The sequence below is a fragment of the Geotrypetes seraphini genome, chromosome 10 (genome assembly GCF_902459505.1).
Source record: "Geotrypetes seraphini chromosome 10, aGeoSer1.1, whole genome shotgun sequence".
In the NCBI taxonomy this organism is placed as follows: Eukaryota; Metazoa; Chordata; class Amphibia; order Gymnophiona; family Dermophiidae; genus Geotrypetes; species Geotrypetes seraphini.
This window is the reverse complement of record NC_047093.1, coordinates 69,657,536-69,676,783: the sequence shown is the minus strand read 5'-3', so window position 1 is coordinate 69,676,783 and position 19,248 is coordinate 69,657,536.

Below are 19,248 nucleotides of genomic sequence, written 5' to 3'. Positions count from 1 at the left end.
CATTAATTACATAGGCACCATTTTAACACCTGCATTTACTGACACACGAAGAGCCAACACAGTTTAGTATAGGAGTATAGTCATCGGTGTGGTCTACTGTGTGGTTAGAAAAGATATCTAAATAGAACTCTTGCCTTCCAAGCAGGTCATCACAATAACTGACTGGCCCACATCATCTCAAGTTTCAAGTTTATTAGGATTTTATATACCGCCTATCAAGGTTATCTAAGCGGTTTTTACAATCAGGTACTCAAGCATTTTCCCTCTCTGTCCCGGAGGGCTCACAATCTATCTAATGTACCTAGCTGTCCATGGGATTCGTAGAAGTCTTCTCCAGCACCACAGCTCAAAGGCATTGATTTTTTTTTTCTATCTGCTTTCGTGAGTGTCCATGTCTCACAGCCATATGTCACGATTGGGAACACAATGGCAATGATCAGTCTTCGATTAATTTAGCGAGACATAAAACATACTATGATGAAAATATTTTATGGAATGAAGATGTCTTTTTCTTCTATAGCTCTTCTTCACTGAGGTTTCCTTTCATTACATGTCTGAGAAAATGACTTTGGGCGATAAGCTTGTGACAGAAGGTTGGCAATCTGCAATGGATATGGGATTCTATAGTTCTGTACTATACAAAACTTTCCTTTGTCATAATCCAAGTTACTGCATTAAGATTACCCTTAGAATGACTACAAAAATGATTTAAGACAAGTCCTTTTAAAATTAATTTTCCATGTACTGTATATAGTAGAGGTTTTCTTTCACATTGGTTGCCCAATGATGTCAGATCATAGATTAATAGAGTTGGTTTTTTTTTTTTATATCAGTGTTAAAATAACCAATGTTTAATACATGTGGGAGGTAAACTTTTCCACCTGGAACTTTTCCAAACCTTTTTTAAAACCAGCTATGCTAACCACTGTTACCACATCCTCTGGCAGCAAATTCTAGAGGTTGAGTTTTCCATTTGGCTAATAAGTGCCAGCATAAAGATTAGAATACTCCTATTATTGGTCACCCAACTCAGCTTTTAAACAGCTCCATTGACCAGTTAAATTTAACGGGTTTGGTTCACAATTTGACTAAATGTAGCTAATGAATAAAGGTGTGACTATATGAGTGTTTCTGGGGCTAAATTATATTGGGTCTCATTATTCACTGTTTACAGTACTGACCACTAGGTTACTCTATCCACTTGCTTGCTGCTTTCTCAGGAATAGCCATAATATCTGGAGCTGTCATACAGCCTGGTATCTATGTACTGTCACTGTCGCATATTTTCTTTTGGGGGGAGGGGTCAGCGATCACTGGGGCATTAAGAGAGGTTCATGCAGTAATTCCTCCAGTAGTCAGCTGGTCAGTTAGGGTACCTTTTGTGACTCAGCAATCATCGGTAAATCTGTTTTCACAACTTAAGTGACGATCGCTGTTACCAACCCAATGCACCAAATGGTCCAACGCGTGTTTTCCCCTGGATCGCCCATTTTCTGATCCAACCATGCAAATTAGCTAAAACCCCATGCAAAATAGTCAAATGACTTGGCTATTCCAAATATTGGGGTTTTTTTTTCCAATGGTACAGATATTTGCATGTGTTACACACAAAAAATATCTGTCCCATAAAAAAAAAGAAAAAAGTCCCCCTCCCCAATGACACCTGACAAATGCGACCCCCCCTCCCGAACCAGGCACACCCGAGCTACTGTCCCCCCAACCCAAAACAAATGGCTGGAGGGATGCCTAATCCCTCCTACCATGCAGACCCTGTACAAGGCCCACAGAATCACTGTCCCCCAAACCCCCAAAAGTAGCAAGTGGGATTCCCATTCCCTCCTGCCACCAGATGGAAATGTAAGCACCAATACAATACATTTGCCTAATATTACATACTAAGATAGTGAAGCATCTTCAGGATGAAGCATGTTGTGTTATATCTTCTGATATTCGAGTGTTATGTTCATTTATGACATAAATGTCATGAAAACACAGTAGCCCAAAAAATGAATGTGTAGAAATTTGGAAGGCTTAAAATCTTTATTGGAATCACCCTATCCCTGTCTCCTTTACAGCCCACACCATTTCTCACTTATGGAGGTATGGGAGTTCAATTCATTGCCACTTGGGGGAAAAATATATATACCATTGCCATGGATAATCGTAAAAAAGAATCTTTACCTTTGTCTGCATTATAGCAACCCCTGCTGTGAGCAGTTGGAACTTACCATCTCTTTTACATAAGAAATTCTTCTGATCTCTTGGCAGCTTAGCATTACCAGCACTTATGGGATGTTCCCTTCCTCGGGTAATCATCTTTGCTCAGTGAGTGGTACATAGATATTTGCCTGGTGCAGGTGATTACTTTTTATTTACACCGTATTTAAAAAGCCCTGGAAATGAACAGAGGGATAAACAATACAGAATGATAGAATTTCTGATTGCATTATTTAGGAATGCTAGTTTTAACTAGTGCAGTCAAAAAAAAAAAAAAAGTGGGCTATACAAGGTCACACTTAATAATTTGAAAAAGACATCTACACCTCAGTCTTCCCACACTTAGGGCTCCTTTTACGAAGGTGTGCTAGCAGTTTTAGCGCACGCTTAGCACGCGCTACATTGCCGTGCGTGCTACACGCTAATGCCTCCCTAGAGCTGGCATTAGTATTTTCTGTGTAGCGCGGGGTTAGCGCAGGCAGCATTATAGCGTGCGCTAAAAATGCTAGCGTACCTTCGTAAAAAGAGCCCTTAATCTATTGTGTATCTCACTTGTGCCTACTGTCTATGAAAAAAATGAGTCAATCTATTAGAAAACCTTAAAGTTTTAGAGAGAACATAAGAATAGCCTTACTGGATCACCTCAATGGCTCATTAAGCCCAGTAGCCCATTCTCACGGTGGCCAATCCTGGCAAAACCCCAAAGAGTACCAACATTCCATGCTACTGATCCAAGGCAAGCAGAGGCTTCCCCCATGTTTTAATAACAGACTATGGACTTTTCCTCCAGGAATTTGTCCAAACCTTTCTTAAAAGATCAACAGTCATCCAACATTAGTTCAAACTCAAATTCTATAATAAATATCACACTACTAACATAGATGTGGACCAGTATATATATATATGGAAACCAATCATTGCTTATAGCATAGACCTCTTGAATATGTATAAATATCAGTTCACTAGTTAATTCTTTAGAAATAACTAAATAAAAATATAATTTCTTGAACTCATACCAAAAAAATTCATATTAAACAAATCATATCAAAAATTCATATTAAAGTATTAAACATATATCTGTCACTTTTCTAGTCATTATTGCAAGCTTCTTTTGTTGATCATATGAGCTCAAACAGCTAGGAGTAGGAGCTGAAAGAGAATCTGCTAAGGGGAAGAAAAACTACATTGGAATATCTTACCTGCTAGCATTCAAACTTGGGAAAAGGTAAAACTTGGGCTTCAGGAGGTTATTTCATTGTCATTCTCTTTTTTAGTTCTCTTTTTCAGCAAAGTCAGTGTAGGCAACAGTGTAGCCTTTAGATCAGTGGTCTCAAACTCAAATACTGTGTAGGGCCACATTTTGGATTTGTAGGTACTTGGAGGGCCTCAGAAAAATAGTTAATGTCTTATTAAAGAAATGACAATTTTTGCATGAGGTAAAACTCTTTATAGTTTATAAATCTTTCCTTTTGGCTAAGTCTTAATAATAATATTGTAATTTACAGCTAAAGAGACATATGATAAAGAAACTGTTTTATTTTACTTTTGTGATTATGATAAACATACCGAGGGCCACACAATAGTACCTGGCGGGCTGCATGTGGCCCCTGGGCCGCGAGTTTGAGACACTGCTTTAGAGTCTCTGTTAGGGTTTATATATAAGAATTTATATATAAAAAGTGTTTAGTCTAGATTAGTATTTTAGGTTGCATTTCAGAGCATTAGATTAAATTAGGGCACAAAAGCAGTTGAGGAAAGTCTTGTTTAGTGTTTAACTCCCACCCACCCCTGGCCTGATCTCCTTGAACCAATTAGAAGGCTACAAACATAATTAGCTGGTAATTAGCTCTTAAGAAATTGTCTGAGAAATCCCTAGAGGGTAACCTACCAATTACAACATTGCAAAATAATAATAAAAATTAAACATCACCATAACCTAACATATAACCAGTAATCTTAGGGAAACTTAAAATACATATTCCAACTCCCATAGCAACTTAAGAAAGAAATCACCAATATTAAGATACAGGCAGCAGTCTTTTGCACTGTATCACATATTTTGATCATCTCCCAGTTGGTGAGAGGTCTTATGTGTGTGCTCGGTGTAAAGAACTCCTAGCACAGAGAGGTACATAGAGGAGATCTACAGGGATATAGAAAAGTCCCACTTCCATTCTGGCAGCCTCTCTGCTGCCTCAGAGGAGGGAGGTCTTCTTAAAGGAGAGCATCACAGGAGGCAGCCCTGTAGCCAGGACCTGCCCACAAGGAGATGCAATGTCTTCTTGCATCGAAGATGTGTCTCCAGGAGCTTCTGCCCAAGACGGAAGGGGTAGAACAGCTATTATAGTGATCATTAGCCATGTAGACAGCTAGGTGGCTGGTGGATGTGAGGATCACTTGGGGCTCCTTTTACTAAGTTGCGCTAGCAGTTTTAGCCCGTACTGCAATGCCGCACGTGCTAGACGGATTAGCGCGGGTGGCAGCGTGCGCTAATTTGCAGCGTGCACTAAAAATACTACCGCAGCATAGTAAAAAGAGCCCTTGGGCACTTAGCAGCCTGGTGCAAAGGTGGCAGACCTCACTCGTCACCCAGATAAGATTTTAGACAGTGTTGGGGAGGAGCTTGCTGTCTTGGTACATGTGGGTACCAATGACATAGGGAAATGTGATAGGGAGGTTCTGGAAGCCAAATTTAGGCTCTTAGGTAGGAAGTTGTGCCCCAGGGCTCTTCCCTATCAGGCTATTTAATTTATATTTGGCTACACTAGGAGAAAAGATTTTGCGAACTGGGGGTGCATTATCGATTTTATGCAGACAATATCTTGTGGGGGGGTTTTCCATTGAGAGTGGAATGTTGGAAGTTGAGAAGGATTTGAATAGGTATATGAATACTGTAAATGAGTGGATGGATGATCATGGATTACAGTTGAATATTGCGAAATCTGAAGAAATGATAATGAGTGAGGATGATGTGGATAAACTTCCAACTGAAATCCAGGTTCAATCTATGAATCTGCAGGTTGAAAAAAAGGTGGTAATTATAGGTGTCTTTTTAGACTATGCCCTCTCAATGGGAAGACAGGTCATCAGGGTTGTCCAGGGAGGGTATTTGCATCTATGGACACTTTATTGGCTGAAACCAATACTTCTGCCATACGACTTTCGTTCAGTAAAGCATATTATAATAGTGAACACTTGCACTATTATAATATGCTTTACTTGGGATTAACTAAGATCAAATGTAGAGCATTGCAACAATTGATGAACTCTACTGCGAGGCTGATTTTAGGAATATCATGGAGAGAACATATCACGCCTGTGCTAAAACAACTGCATTAGCTCCCAGTATCGCAAAGAGTTTGTTATAAAGTGTTGTCTGTGGTACATTAGAGTTTGTATGGATCTGTTCCTTTGAATTTTCAAACTCTTTGGGAGGCGTATCAGCCACAGAGAAAATTAAGATCTGAAGGAAGCATAAGATTGCTTTTCATGAAAGAGAAGACTGTTCGGTATGTACGATCTAGAGCAGCAATGTTATCCTTAGCTGGGGTAAAATTCTGGAATTCCTTCCCTGAAATCCTGAGGACCTGCCCTGATCATCTACAATTTTGGGTTTTTTTAAAAATTATTTTTATTAGAAAGAGTACAACCTGGTAACAGGAACAACAGAGATACCAAAAGCGCAAATACAAAAAAGCAGTATAGATACAAGAGGAATACATTCTCCACGAATAGGTACATGAATAACACAGGTACATCAAAAAGATGTTGAAGACACAATTGTTTGTGGAGGCCTTTTTTTGAAATTGAATTGGTTAATGGTAGGCATTTTTAATAAGTATTTTGACTGCTGCGCTTTACGTAGTGAGTATAATTAATGTGGACTTGTTGAGTTTTCTAACATTGTTTTTTAAGTAGGATAAATTACTTTGTGATTTGTAATGTAATTGAATGCATCTATGTAAAGTTTTGTCTTCCAAACTATTATGAATGTTTTAAATGTGAACCGCTTAGGTATAGGCGGTTTATAAATTTTAGAAATAAATAAAGCTAAAATCCAGAACCTCTAGGATAGCATTTTCAGAACTGCTCCTTGTTCCATGTTCAGGTCCCAAAAGACAGGCAGAGCTTTGGAGTCTCAATGCATGGATAAGGCGATGGTGCAGGGTTTTAGATTTGTTAGGACCTAGGCGACATACTGGGGAAGGGGGAGCCTATTCTGCAAAGATGGGTTCCACCTTAACCAGGGTGGAACCAGGCTGCTGGCATTAACATTTAAAAAAGAGATAGATCAGCTTTTAAACTAGAAACTGAGGGAAGGCTGACAGTCGCTCAAAAGAGCATAGTTCGGGACAAGGTATCTTTAAAGGATATCATTGTAGAAGGGAAGATAGAGCATCCTGATAATGAAATTGCAATACAGACCACAGTAGGCCAGGTTCCTTAAATTCAGAGCAGGCTGATTATAAAGGTTGCAAATTATCTATGCCAGCTGCTGAGCAAATTGTAAATAGATATGACAAACACTGTTTGAAATGTCTGTAGGCAAATGCCAAAAGCCAAAGAAACAAAATGGGAGTTAGAATATATTGCACTAAATGAAAAGATATCTATAATAGTAATCTCTAAAACCTAGAGGAAGGAAGATAACCAATGGACACTGTCATACCATGGTACAAGTTATAGCATAATGATAGGTTGGATTGAATCGGTGGAGGCCTTGCATTATATGTTAAGGAGGGTCTTGAATCGAATGGACTCAAAATGCTACAGGGATCAGAAACACACCTTGGAATCCCAAACAGTAGAAATTCCATGTGTAAGGGGGAAAAGGATAGTGATAGGAATGTACTACCGTCTGCCTGACCAAGATGAAGAGACAGATACTGAAATGTTACCAGAAATTAGGGAGGCTAACAAATTGGGTAACACAGTAATAATGGGTGATTTCCACTACCCCGATATTGACTGGGCAAATGTATCATCAGAGCATGCTAGAAAGAAAAAATTCCTTGATAAAATTAAGGACTGCTTTATGGAGCAGCTGGTTCAGAAACAGACAAGAGGTGAAGCAATTCTAGAACTAGTTCTTAGAGGAGCACATGAATTGGTGAGGGAGGTAATGGTGCTGGGGCTGCTTGATAACAGTGATCATAACATGAGCAGATCTGATATAATCCCTAGAATAAGTTTACACAGAAAATCAAATACAACAGCACTTAACATTAAAAAAGGAGACTATGATAACATGAGGAGAATGGTAAAAAAGAAACTTAAAGATGTTACTGCAAAGGTAAAAAATATATATCATGTGTGGATGTTATTTAAAAATCCCATCCTGGAAGCCCAAAATAGATATATTCTATGTATTAATAAGGGAGGAAAGAATACCAAATGGTAGCCGGTGTGGTTAACGAGTGAAGGAATCTATTAGAGCTAAAAGAGAATCCTTCAGAAAGTGGAAGAAAGATCTAACTGAAAATAATTATAAACAACATAAGCAAAGTGCTAATAAGGAAGGCAGAAGAGAATTGGTTGGGCCACTCAATGACCGAGGGATAAAAGAGGCCCTCAGGGAAAACAAGGACATAGCAGAGAGATTAAATTAATTCTTTGCCTCAGTCTTCACTGAGGAAGATGTGGGAGAGATACCAGTACAAAAGGAAGTGGGAACGGATAATGAACACTCCTCTGAAGATCACTGAGTGTTCATTGTCCGTTCCCACTTCCTTTTGTACTGTTGGACTTTTTGGTGTTTACTTGGAGAGATACCAGTGCCAGAAATTGTATTCAATTCTGATGAATCAGAGAAACTCGTACAAATCTCTGTAACACTGGATGATGTAATGGGTCAATTTGACAAATTGAACAGTAGCAAATTGCCTGGACTGGATGGTATACATCCCAGAGTGCTGCTAGAATTGAAAAAAAAAAAAATAACTTGCAGAGCTATTGTTAGTAATTTGTAATTTTTCTTTAAAAGCCAGCATAGTACCAGAAGAGTAGAGGGTGGCCAACATGACACTGATTTTAAAAAGAGTTCCAGAGGTGATCTGGGAAATTATAGACCTGTGAGTCTGATGTCAGTGCCGGGCAAAATGGTAGAGACCATTATAAAGAACAAAATGACAGAACATATATGTAAACATGGATTAGTGCGAGAAAGCCAACATGATTTTAGTCAAGGGAAATCTTGCCTTACCAATCTACTGCATTTCTTTGAAGGGGTGAATGATCATATGGATAAAGGTGAACCAGTTGATATTGTGTATTTGGATTTCCAAAAAGTATTTGACAAAGTACCTAATGAAAGACTTCTGAGGAAATTAGAAAGTCATAGGATAGGAAGCAATGTCCTTTTATTGATGAGAACTGGTTGAAAAACAGAAAACAGAGAGTAGGTAATAAATGGTCAACATTCTCATTGGAGAAGGGTAAATAGTGAGGTTCCTCAGGGGTTTGTGCTAGGAACACTGCTTTTTAACATATTCATCAATGATCTAGAGATGGAAATAACTAGTGAGATAATTAAAATTACTGATGCACAAAGTTGTTTAAAGTTGTTAGATCACAAGAAGATTGTGAAAAATTACAAGAGGACCTTGTGAGACTGGAAGACCGGGTATCAAAATGGCAGATGACATTTAATGTGAGTAAGTGCAAAGTGATGCATGTGGGAAAGAGGAATCCAAACTATAGCTATGTGATGCTGGGTTCTGTGTTAGGAGTCATTGCCTAGGAAAAGGATCTAGTTGTCATTGTTGAGGATATGTTGAAACTCTCAGCTTAATGTGCAGCGACTGCTAAGAAAGCAAATACAATGTTAGGAATGGAAAACAAAGATGAAAATGTTATAATGCCCTTGTATCGCTCTATGGTATAGCTGCACCTTCAATACTATGTGCAGTTCTGGTCGCCATATCTAAAAAAAGATATAGTGGAATTAGAAAAGGTACAGAGAAGGGTGACAAAAATTATAAAAGGGATGGGTCGACTTCCCTATGAGGAGAAGCTAAAGCAGCTAAGGCTCTTCAGGTTGGAGAAAAATGGCTCAGGGGTAATATGATAGAGGTTTATAAAATAATGAGTGGAGTGGAAAGGGTAGATGTGAATTGATTGTTCACTCTTTCCAAAAATACTAGCACTATGGGACATGTCATGAAGCTACTAAGTAGATTTTAAACAAACCGGAAAAAATATTTATTCACACAACGTGTAATTAAACTCTGGAATTTGTTGCTGGAGAATGTGATGAAATCAGTTAGCTTAGCGGGGTTAAAAAAGGTTCGAATAATTTCCTAAAAGAGAAGTTCATAGGTCATTATTGAGATGGCTTCGGGAAATCTACTTCTTATTCCTAGGATAAACAACATAGAATCTGTTTTGCTACTTAGGATCTAGCTAGGTACTTGGGCCCTGAGTTAGCCACTGTTGGAAACAAGATACTGGGCTTGATGGGCCTTCGGTATGACCCAGTATGATAATTCTTATGTTCTTATGACATGATATGTTTTGTTATGTTTTCATGGTTCTATTTGTTGGTTGTTTGGTATTTGCTATATAATGGAAAATGTTATATCTGCTTTATGTGTGTATTTTGTCTCTTGAATAAACAGTTATATTAAAAAATAAAAAAAAAATGGTATCAGGGATGATGTCAGATCCAAATATACTGTTCAAAAAGGAATATACATATCGGCCATGATTCTATAAAGGGCGCCTAAGTCATGCCTAACATTAGGCATGCTTTAGGGGTCCAATCTAAGAAGTTAATGAGCCAATTTAGGGTCTTAAGCAATAATTGGTACTTAGGCATCCAAAGAACATAGATGCCACTTTGTAGACGCAGCCACAGTTTTATGGACACCCATGTTTAAAACTTGCGCCTAACTCAATAGGTGTGGGCATGGAATGGGCGTGGTTTGGGCAATGACTCAATTTCGGAGTCCTTTGATTCATTTACAAAACACTGAGTGGCCTAGGGCGTCCATATGATGCCTATATTGTAGGCAAATGAAAACCAGATCTACTTTTGAGCTTAGTTTGAGCTTCAAATAGATCTGAGTTCTATGGACGAAACTTAGGCACTCTTTGGTCGTTCTTAATGCGATCTGCTAAATAGCTCTCTGGGATTTATTTTTGCTTTATTGAGCTCAAAATACATTTAATAAGGCACCACATAAAGAGGTTACATCAAAACAGATATATTGCATGCAAAACCTTCTATTTTTGTGGACAAATAGTAATGTTATTTGCTAATTAGAGGAAAAGATCCATTAACTGAAGCACAGCACATGAAAAAAATAGCTTTATTTTTCTTACTGAACTGAGCTTCAAATCCTGTGTTCTAAAGAACCATAAGCACACTTACAGCATTATAAACATAATGGTATGAGAACAAAGCATATTTTCGATATCTAAGTAAATTAGAAGCCAAACTATTATGGAATCGTATTGTAGCACACCACAATGATTTTACAGACTTTCTTGCCATCGCTTTCTGCAACAATGATTTATTAGAAAGAGATTGTTTGCCAGATTATTATAAAAATGTATCTTGTGGATTTCTCAGGTTCTCTTTCTCTGCACTTGGTAGGTCTTCCCGCAGGATTGATTTTGGCAAGGACACATCACATCTCTGTTCTCCTGAGCTCGTCCGTGAGAAAAATGGTGCCAATCTGGTCTGTCCCAAACAATCCACGTTTAGAATGCACAAAAAGAAAATAAGATGCATTGTCCTTACTCTAAAGAGCTTCCTGCCACACCTGAACAAGGTGAAGAGGAAAAAAAAAAATCTGAATTTCTGTTTGAATGGGCTCCAGCCAAGAAAAATATTGTGTAACTTGCCTTAAGCTAAACTGCTCAAGTTAAAAAAAATAAAATAAAATATACAGATATATATATATATATATATTTATTTATTTTTTCAATAACCTGTGAAGATTCAGGGTTTTTTGTTAAGGAATCTGGTGTCACCTGCATATTTCATACCTCATGTTGGTTAGCAAAATATTTATGGGTTTAAGTTATACATGAGAAAAAGTTTTAAATTTCAGTATTCATGCCGATACCTGCTATGTAATGGATACTGTATCACAGAGAATACATTTGAGTTCATTGTTATACTGCTTTAATTTCCTGAGTTTCGATTAGTAATTCTCAACTCTAATCCTTAGAGCAGTGTATCTCAAACTTTCTCAAACCGGGGCACACTAAAGGTAGTGGCCATGGCTTGAGGCATCCAGAAGTGCGCGGACGTCACCGTGATGACATCACACATATGCGTGACATCATCACGTCAACATCTACGCATGTGCAGAGGCCCTCCAGATGGGCCCTGGAATGCCAGTAGGGGGTGCCAGCAGGGAAGAGGGGACTGGCACCAGCTGATTGCCTACAGCAGTGTTTCTCAACTACTTCAAGCTAAGAACCCCCTGAGTCTAACAAATATCATCTGAGTACCCCAACCACAGACCTCCCTAGACTCACCCAAGCTCTGCCCCAGATCCCATCCTTTTACTAAATGTAATGCAATTTTTCCATTAATTTTTCATATACACAGCAGATATAAATTCTCAAAACTGACACATTTCAATCACAATAAAATCATTTTACCTACTGGGGACTCTGCAGGCTGCTGTAATTAGCTTTAAAGGTGAGACCGGGAGGCCAGGGGGGAAGCCGGAGGATGCTAGAGAGAAGGGGGAAACATGCAGGCCTTCGGCAAATCGGGCAGCGCTAGCGCTGTACTGCATAGGGAAGGTGCATCTCTTCCTCCTCAGTGTGCCGCGGCACACTTGGAATCTCAGGAGGCACACAGTTTGAGATATACTGCCTTAAAGGTTCGAAAGCAGGTTTATTTTTCATGTTATCCACAAACCACTGTATTCTATATATAGTGCCAAAATGTGTACTTGCTGTTGAGATTCACATGCAAATTAATTGGTGAACGAGCTGTTAATTACCAATAATTGGGCCTACTAACCAGTAATTGATGTTAATTGGCAACCATTTAAATTTACACATGCATCTATATCCTAAAATATGGCCTCAATACCCTGAGGTTGTAGGTTTAAACCCATTTTTCCCATGCTGCTTCTTGTGACCCTAGACAGGTTGCCTGATCCCCCCCTTACCCCAGGTACATTACATAGATTGTGAGCCCACCGGGACAGACAGAGAAAAAATGCTAGAGTACCTGGGTAAACTCATGAAAATCATTCTGAAGTCTCCTGGGAGAACAATAGAGAAAATTGAATAGATAAACAAATCTAGCTGAATGCTATTCTATAAGACAGGGTGCTTAACTCTCATAGCATATTTCCCAAAAGGGGTTGTGGCCATGGGAGGGGAATAGGTGTGTCAGGGGCATTCCTAAATTTTTGTACATAATTATAGAATACTGGATCAGCACACCAAGCTTAGATGCCAGCATTTATACCAGGTTTCGGCAGTCTTTAATTCTGTACCTAAGGTTTAGGCATGAGAATCAGTCCTAAAAGGTAAATTTTATATAGACTACTTAAAGTTAGGCACGTACGTTGGCAAACCTAACCAATGTTGGTGCCTAACTTAATTGTTTAATAGACTTAATTGGCACCAATTGACAATTAGCATCTCATAATTACACTTAATTGGATGTTAGGCGCCTAACTTGGTAGTCACCTATCACTTAGAGGACGGCGCCTAGTCCAAGGAATCTGCTACTGGTTAGGGGGTGGATCATGGGTGTGGTTTGCACAAAGGTGCCTATTTTGGCCTTAGGTGCTGGTAGGGACCTAGCTTAAGTTCATGCATTTAGGTCTAGAAAACCCTAGCATAAATAGGGTGTGCCTAAAGTTAGGACACTGTGATAGGGTGAAGTTCCTCTCCCAGGTCAGCGGAGGGAGCCTGAGCAGTTGAAAGAAAGAGCTAATCTGCATACCATCCTGCAAGGGCTGCTGGAAGCTATCCGCTCACCATGAGAAAACAGTGGTACTTAAAAGGACAGGTCCTAAGCAGAAAAAATCAGGAGCTCCTTTGGGAGCAGGTCAACCCTCGGGAGAAGGAATGCTGGCTTCGGCCTCACTCACAGTAAGACCAGTACTGGCCGGTGCTGACAGGGGGCCCAGAACAGTAGAGGTGCTGTCTAGTACTGACAGGGGGCACATTGCAGCAGAGAGAGAAAGAGACCTTGCCCTGTATTTCCTAACTGATAGAGCTTGGAGGGACTAGAGAACCATCAAGTTTGAGGACCAGTAGAGGGACCAGTAAGAGAGAGCACCTGAGGGACCTGTGGAGACCTCAGAGAGAAGAGCACTGAGAGGTTAGCAACCAGAGAGACTGGTAGTAGCCCAGAGCATGAGTCTACCTGGTAGAGCTTGGAGGGACTGGCGAGCCCTCAAACTTGATGACCAGATGAGAGCCAATTAGAGAGCATCTGAGTGACCTGGAGAGTGCTCAGAGAGTGCCTGAGGGACCAGGGAGAGTCTTCAGTGGAATGACTGAGGGACCAGGGGAGTCCACAGGGAGTGACCTGTGAACAGAGAGTCTGTGGAGTGACCAATGTACTAGGGAAGTTCAGGCTGACAGTAACTGGTGGAGATACCAGTGTGAGAGACTGGTGGTGACCAGCAGAGGAATCCAAGGGACCAACCGGAGCCAAGAGACCTGCAACCAGAGGGACCAATGGTGTCCATGACCGGTGGAAACCCTAGAGGCTGGCAACCAGAGTGATCAGTAGGGCCTAGAATGAGTGACCAGTGGTGACCAGAGGGACTGGCTACCAGAATGTCCGAAGATGACTGGAGTGAACAGTGGCAACCAGAGAGACTGGCAATGACTGGAACAATCTTTGACAGCCTGAGAGACCAGGAAGGTCGTGTGATGAAGAATAAAGATGTAAGAACAGTGCCTGGAAGACCAGATTTAAGAACCTGGGAGTGGAGAGATGAAGGGAAATGACCGCTTGGCATGTTCACATTTGGTGTCAGGAGTGAGATGGTGAAACCACCATTTCAATGGAGTAAGGGGGATTCTGGAATGACTAAGAGAATCCCAGAAGAACAACACTCCAGGTGAGGAAGAGAGGGGGTGGCTGTAGAGGAGAAGGAAGCCACAGGGGCCCCATAGGGGGAGTTCACAAGGGACCCATGAGGGGTCCACCAGAGGAACTCTGTACTAGGGGAGGGAGCTAGGTTTTGAAAAGATTAAGGGGACAAGCCATGCCTTAGACAGAGAGGGAAGATCAAGTGAGCAAGTTAGAGCTGAATAAGCAGGTTTTTATTTTCTAAGAATTACCCACTCGAGAAAGGACTAGTCAATGTGGAATGCTGTCCACATGTGCACATGGGGAGGAATGTGATAGGATGAAGTTCCTCTCCCAGGCCAGTGGAGGGAGCCTAAGCAGTTGAATGAAAGAGCTAATCTGCATACCTTTCTGCAAGGGCTGCTGGAAACTGTCCACTCACCATGAGGGAACAGTGGTGCTGAAAAGTACAGGTCCCAAGCAGAAAGCAAAAGCTTCTTCAGAAGCTGGGTGACCCTCAGGAGGAGGAATGCTGGCTTTGACTTAACTCATTGTAAGCCCAGTACTGGCCAGTGCTGACAGGGGTCCTGATGAAACAGAGAGAGAGAGAGAGACCCTGCCCTATATTGCCTACATGATAGAGCCTGGAGGGACTGGAGAGCCTTCAAGTGTGACAACCAGTAGAGGGTCCAGTGAGAGGGAGCATCTGAGGGACCTGGAGAGCCCTCAGAGAGAGGGACACTGAGATGCCAGCAACCATAGAGACTGGTAGTAGCCCAGAGTGAGAGTTTACCTGGTAGATCTTGGAGGGACTGGAGAGTCATCAAGCTTGATGACAAGGGGAGGGTCAATGAGAGGGCATCTGGGTGACCTGGAGAGTGCTCAGAGAGTGCCTGAGAGACCAGGGAGAGTCCTTAGTTGAATACCTAAGGGACCAGGGAAGTTCTCAGGGTGACCAGAGAGTCTGTGAAGAAACCAATGTACCGGAGAAGTTCGGGCTGATAATGGCCGGTGGAGAGACTGGTGTGAAAGACCAGTGGTGACCAGCAGAGGAATCCGAGGGACCAGCTGGAGCCAAGAGGCTGGCAGCTAAAAGAGACCAGTGATGTCCAGGACTGGTGGAGACTCGAGTGACTGGTAGGGCCCAGAGTGAATGACCAATGGAGACCAGAGGGACTGGCTACCATAATGTCCAAAGATGGCTGGATTGACTGGAGTGAGTGACCAGTATCAGCCAGAGGGACTGGCAATGACTGGAATGATCTTTGGTGGCCCGAGAGACCAGGAAGGTTGCATGATGAAAAACAGAGGTGTAAGAACAATACCTGGAAGACCACATTTAAGCACCTGGGAGTGGAGAGGTGAAAGGCAATGACCGCTCGGCCTGTTCACAGACATAGAAAAATTCTATAAAAGGTGCCTACATATAGGTACCAAATGGATGCCTATAGTAGGCACCTAACTTAATTAGTATATTGACTTCAATTATGAGATTTAATAAATTTATAAATTTAATAGATTAATAGATTTAAAAATTAATTGGTTGATAGGCACCTATCCTCTTAGGCACAATTCTACATAAGATAGGCATCTATCTTATGGTGCCTAACTCTAAAGTAGGCGTGTTTAGGGGCGGAGAACGACTTAGGCACCATTAGGCATGATTCTCTAAAAGAGATGGCTGAGGGGAGATAGGACTGAACTCTACAAAATCCTGAGTGGTGTAGAACGGGGACAAGTGGATCAATTTTTCACTCCGTCAAAAATTACAAAGACTAGGGGACACTTGAAGTTATAAAGTAATACTTTTAAAACCAATAGGAGGAAATAATTTTTCACTCAGAGAATAGTTAAGCTCTGGAATGTGTTGCCAGAGGATGTGGTAAGAGTGGTCAATGTAGCTGGTTTAAAAAAAAAAGGTTTGGACAAGTTCCTGGAGGAAAAGTCCATAAACTGCTGCTCAGACAGACATGGGGGAAGCCACTGCTTACCCAAGAGCGGTGGCATGGAATGCTGCTACTATTTGGATTTTTGCCAGATACTTGTGACTTGGATTGGCCTCCGTGAAGATGGACTACTGGGCTGGTCTGACCCAGTAAGGCTTAGGCACCTATAAGATAGGCTTTTAAAACCCTAACCTACATTGTGGGAGTGTGTGGCACAGTGGTTAGAGCTGCAGCCTTAGCACCCTGAGGTTGTGGGTTCATATCCATCACTGCTCCTTGTGACCCTGGGAAAGTCACTTAATCCCCTCATTGCCCCAGGTACAATAGATAGAGTTTGAGCCCACTGGGACAAATAGGGAAATATGATAAAGTACCTGAATGTCAATCACTTAGGAAATAAGTGGTATATAAAGAAATAAAAATACATTTGACATATGCAGGTGTCATATTTAATCTATTTGATACTTCTATAGATATTAGTAAGAATAATATAAGATTATTAGCAATATTGACAGCTGTGGCCATTCAGTCTATTTTGAGAACATGGAAAGACTCATCTTCACTATCATTTCAATTCTGGTGGAACCCAGTTTGTTTAGTTGGAAAGTATGAAGCAACTGTAATGGAAAAAGGGGTAAAAAAGCAAGATTTGATAAAGTATGATTTCCCATTTAAAAAAAAATATGTGGAAAGTAATAAGGTTTGAATCTCATGAATGATTGGGTGTGTATGTGTGTATATTGATATGTATGGTGCTCCACTCTGTATGTGGGGAAAGGGTGGGATGGGTTATGTTTAAGATACTTGTGTATCCCTTGCTTATGTTAAGAATATCATAAGGATTGTTTTGAGATATATATATTCTTCTGTCTAGATGTTTTGTTATGAAAAGCTTTTTAATAAAAACTTTTGAACTTAAAAAAATAGGTACTATGTTTTAATTAGGCACAATTCTATAATGGGTGCCTAAGTGTGATTGCCATGAAATAGGTGCCTAACCATAGGCATCAATCTTTTTAGGCACCCAATTACAGAATCTGTCCCTTAGCGATGCCTAAGGCTGCTAAGGCATGATTCTATCAAGTGCACGTAACTTTTATAGAATTGTGTTTAGTGCATCACTAGTCGGCACAAATTTTTTTGATACCATTTATAGAATTGAGCTTTAAGTGTGATTCTATAAAGGGCCTGTGCTTAGCGCTGATTTTTTTTTTCCAGTGCCCAGTTTTAAATGCCTGATTGAAAACCTCTTAATTCACCTTGTCAAAGTAGTACTGTATATCAAATCCCCTTTCCCTCATAGAATTTTCTTCAAAGAATGTTCAGGAGTTCACCACCTGTATATTTAGGGGAAGGGTTGTTACACCCTAGGGGTATGCACAGGGAAAATCATTTGTTCTTTTATTCAGTTTTGTTTCATGTGGAACCCTATTTTGGATAAAACATAGAGATTGGAATTCAAATACAGTACTCCCCTGCTTATTTGCGGTTCAGAGTTCGCGCCCCTAGTCATTCGTGGGTTTTTTCATCCGCAAATTTCCCTCACTCAGTCGAGGTTTTTCTTGTATTTTCTTGACAAGAATTAATTTAGAACCATATACTGAACAGTAATTCTTATTTCTTATCTCTTATTTCTTATTGTCGTTACAGAAACTTGCAGATACTGTACTCCCGATCGCTGCCTCATTCTTCCCCATGTACCGTATGGTCGTTGTTTCTTCATGGTGGCAAGGAAGGTTTTACTGTACATGTCTGAATTGCAGCATCAATGACATTTCTATTAACTTTGATAGTCTGAACCATACTTTATAGGGATCCCATGCTTCAATCATCCCTTGCGAACTAAATTTACATAAGTTAGAAGCACAGTGGCCAATCAGGATGGCATATTTAGCCATTTTAGCACCACATCCAATATTCATGGATTTTCAAAATTTGCAGGTGGTCTTGGAACGGAACCCCCACAAATTTCGGGGGAGTACTGTAACTAGGTAAGGGTGTGTTCAGTTGGAGTGGTATTTTAGGAAATGACCTGCCGATGTAGGGCCTTTTCTAACGTACCTGCAAGAGTGCACGAGTTTGCTGACACGTGCAGTAGAGAGCAGTCATTTTGCAAGTAGTACATTTGCAAAAAGGAATAGTGCTGACTGGGCAGTTTCCACGTGGCAGTATCAGTACATACTTTTGCAATTTGCACATGTAGTTGCTTATTTTACAAAGCTACACATGCAAGTGACACCAGTTAATTAAGAGCATGATTTTAACATGATTTCATTTCAGAAGTAAACAAAAAAAACTATATGGGAATAAGGAGAATGACTCTCATAATCCCTGGTGTAAATCCTTGGCTGAAATAAATGCTGTTTTTAAAAACTATACTTGCTGTTTATCAGGAGTAAAAGCTGACATGAATCTTTCTCCCTATTCACGTGTTTTCTGTTTGTGAAATGGAAAATACATGTGTAGCGTTTAGGGCAGGAGTGTCCAACCTGGGATGGGATGACTTCCCTATGAGGAAAGGCTAAAGCAGCTAAAGTACCGCAGTTCAGTGATGGTTGCGGTGGGCAGGTTGCCGGGGCCGCTGATCTCATCGCAGCAGCCGCAATCAGCTCAGCGACCCCTTTTTTGGCACTTATACCTGTTTTGTCTTGGTCTAAGTCAAAACGTATAAGTGCCGACTAGGCAGCCTGTTTTAGGTTTTGGTTATACCTGCTGTATGACTATGTCTAGGTCGGCCCACCTCCCGCCCTTTCCCCTCCTCTAAAAATGCCTCTTTTCGCTCTATGCTTTTAAAGGCAGGGGAAAGGCCTAAGCTGATTTTAGATACGTCTAAAACTAGCTTTGGTTATGGGTACTTGGACGATCAGACTTTTTGATCGCCAAGTACCCATTTAGGCCACTTTCTAGATGGTTTTTTGTTTTAATTATGAGCCCATAGTAACATAGTAGATGATGGCAGATAAATACTCAAATAGTCCATCCAGTCTGCCCAACCTGATTCAGTCTAAAAATTTGTTGGGTTTCTTTTTTATTCTTCTTCTTAGCTATTTCTGGGCAAGAATCTAAAGCTCTGCACAG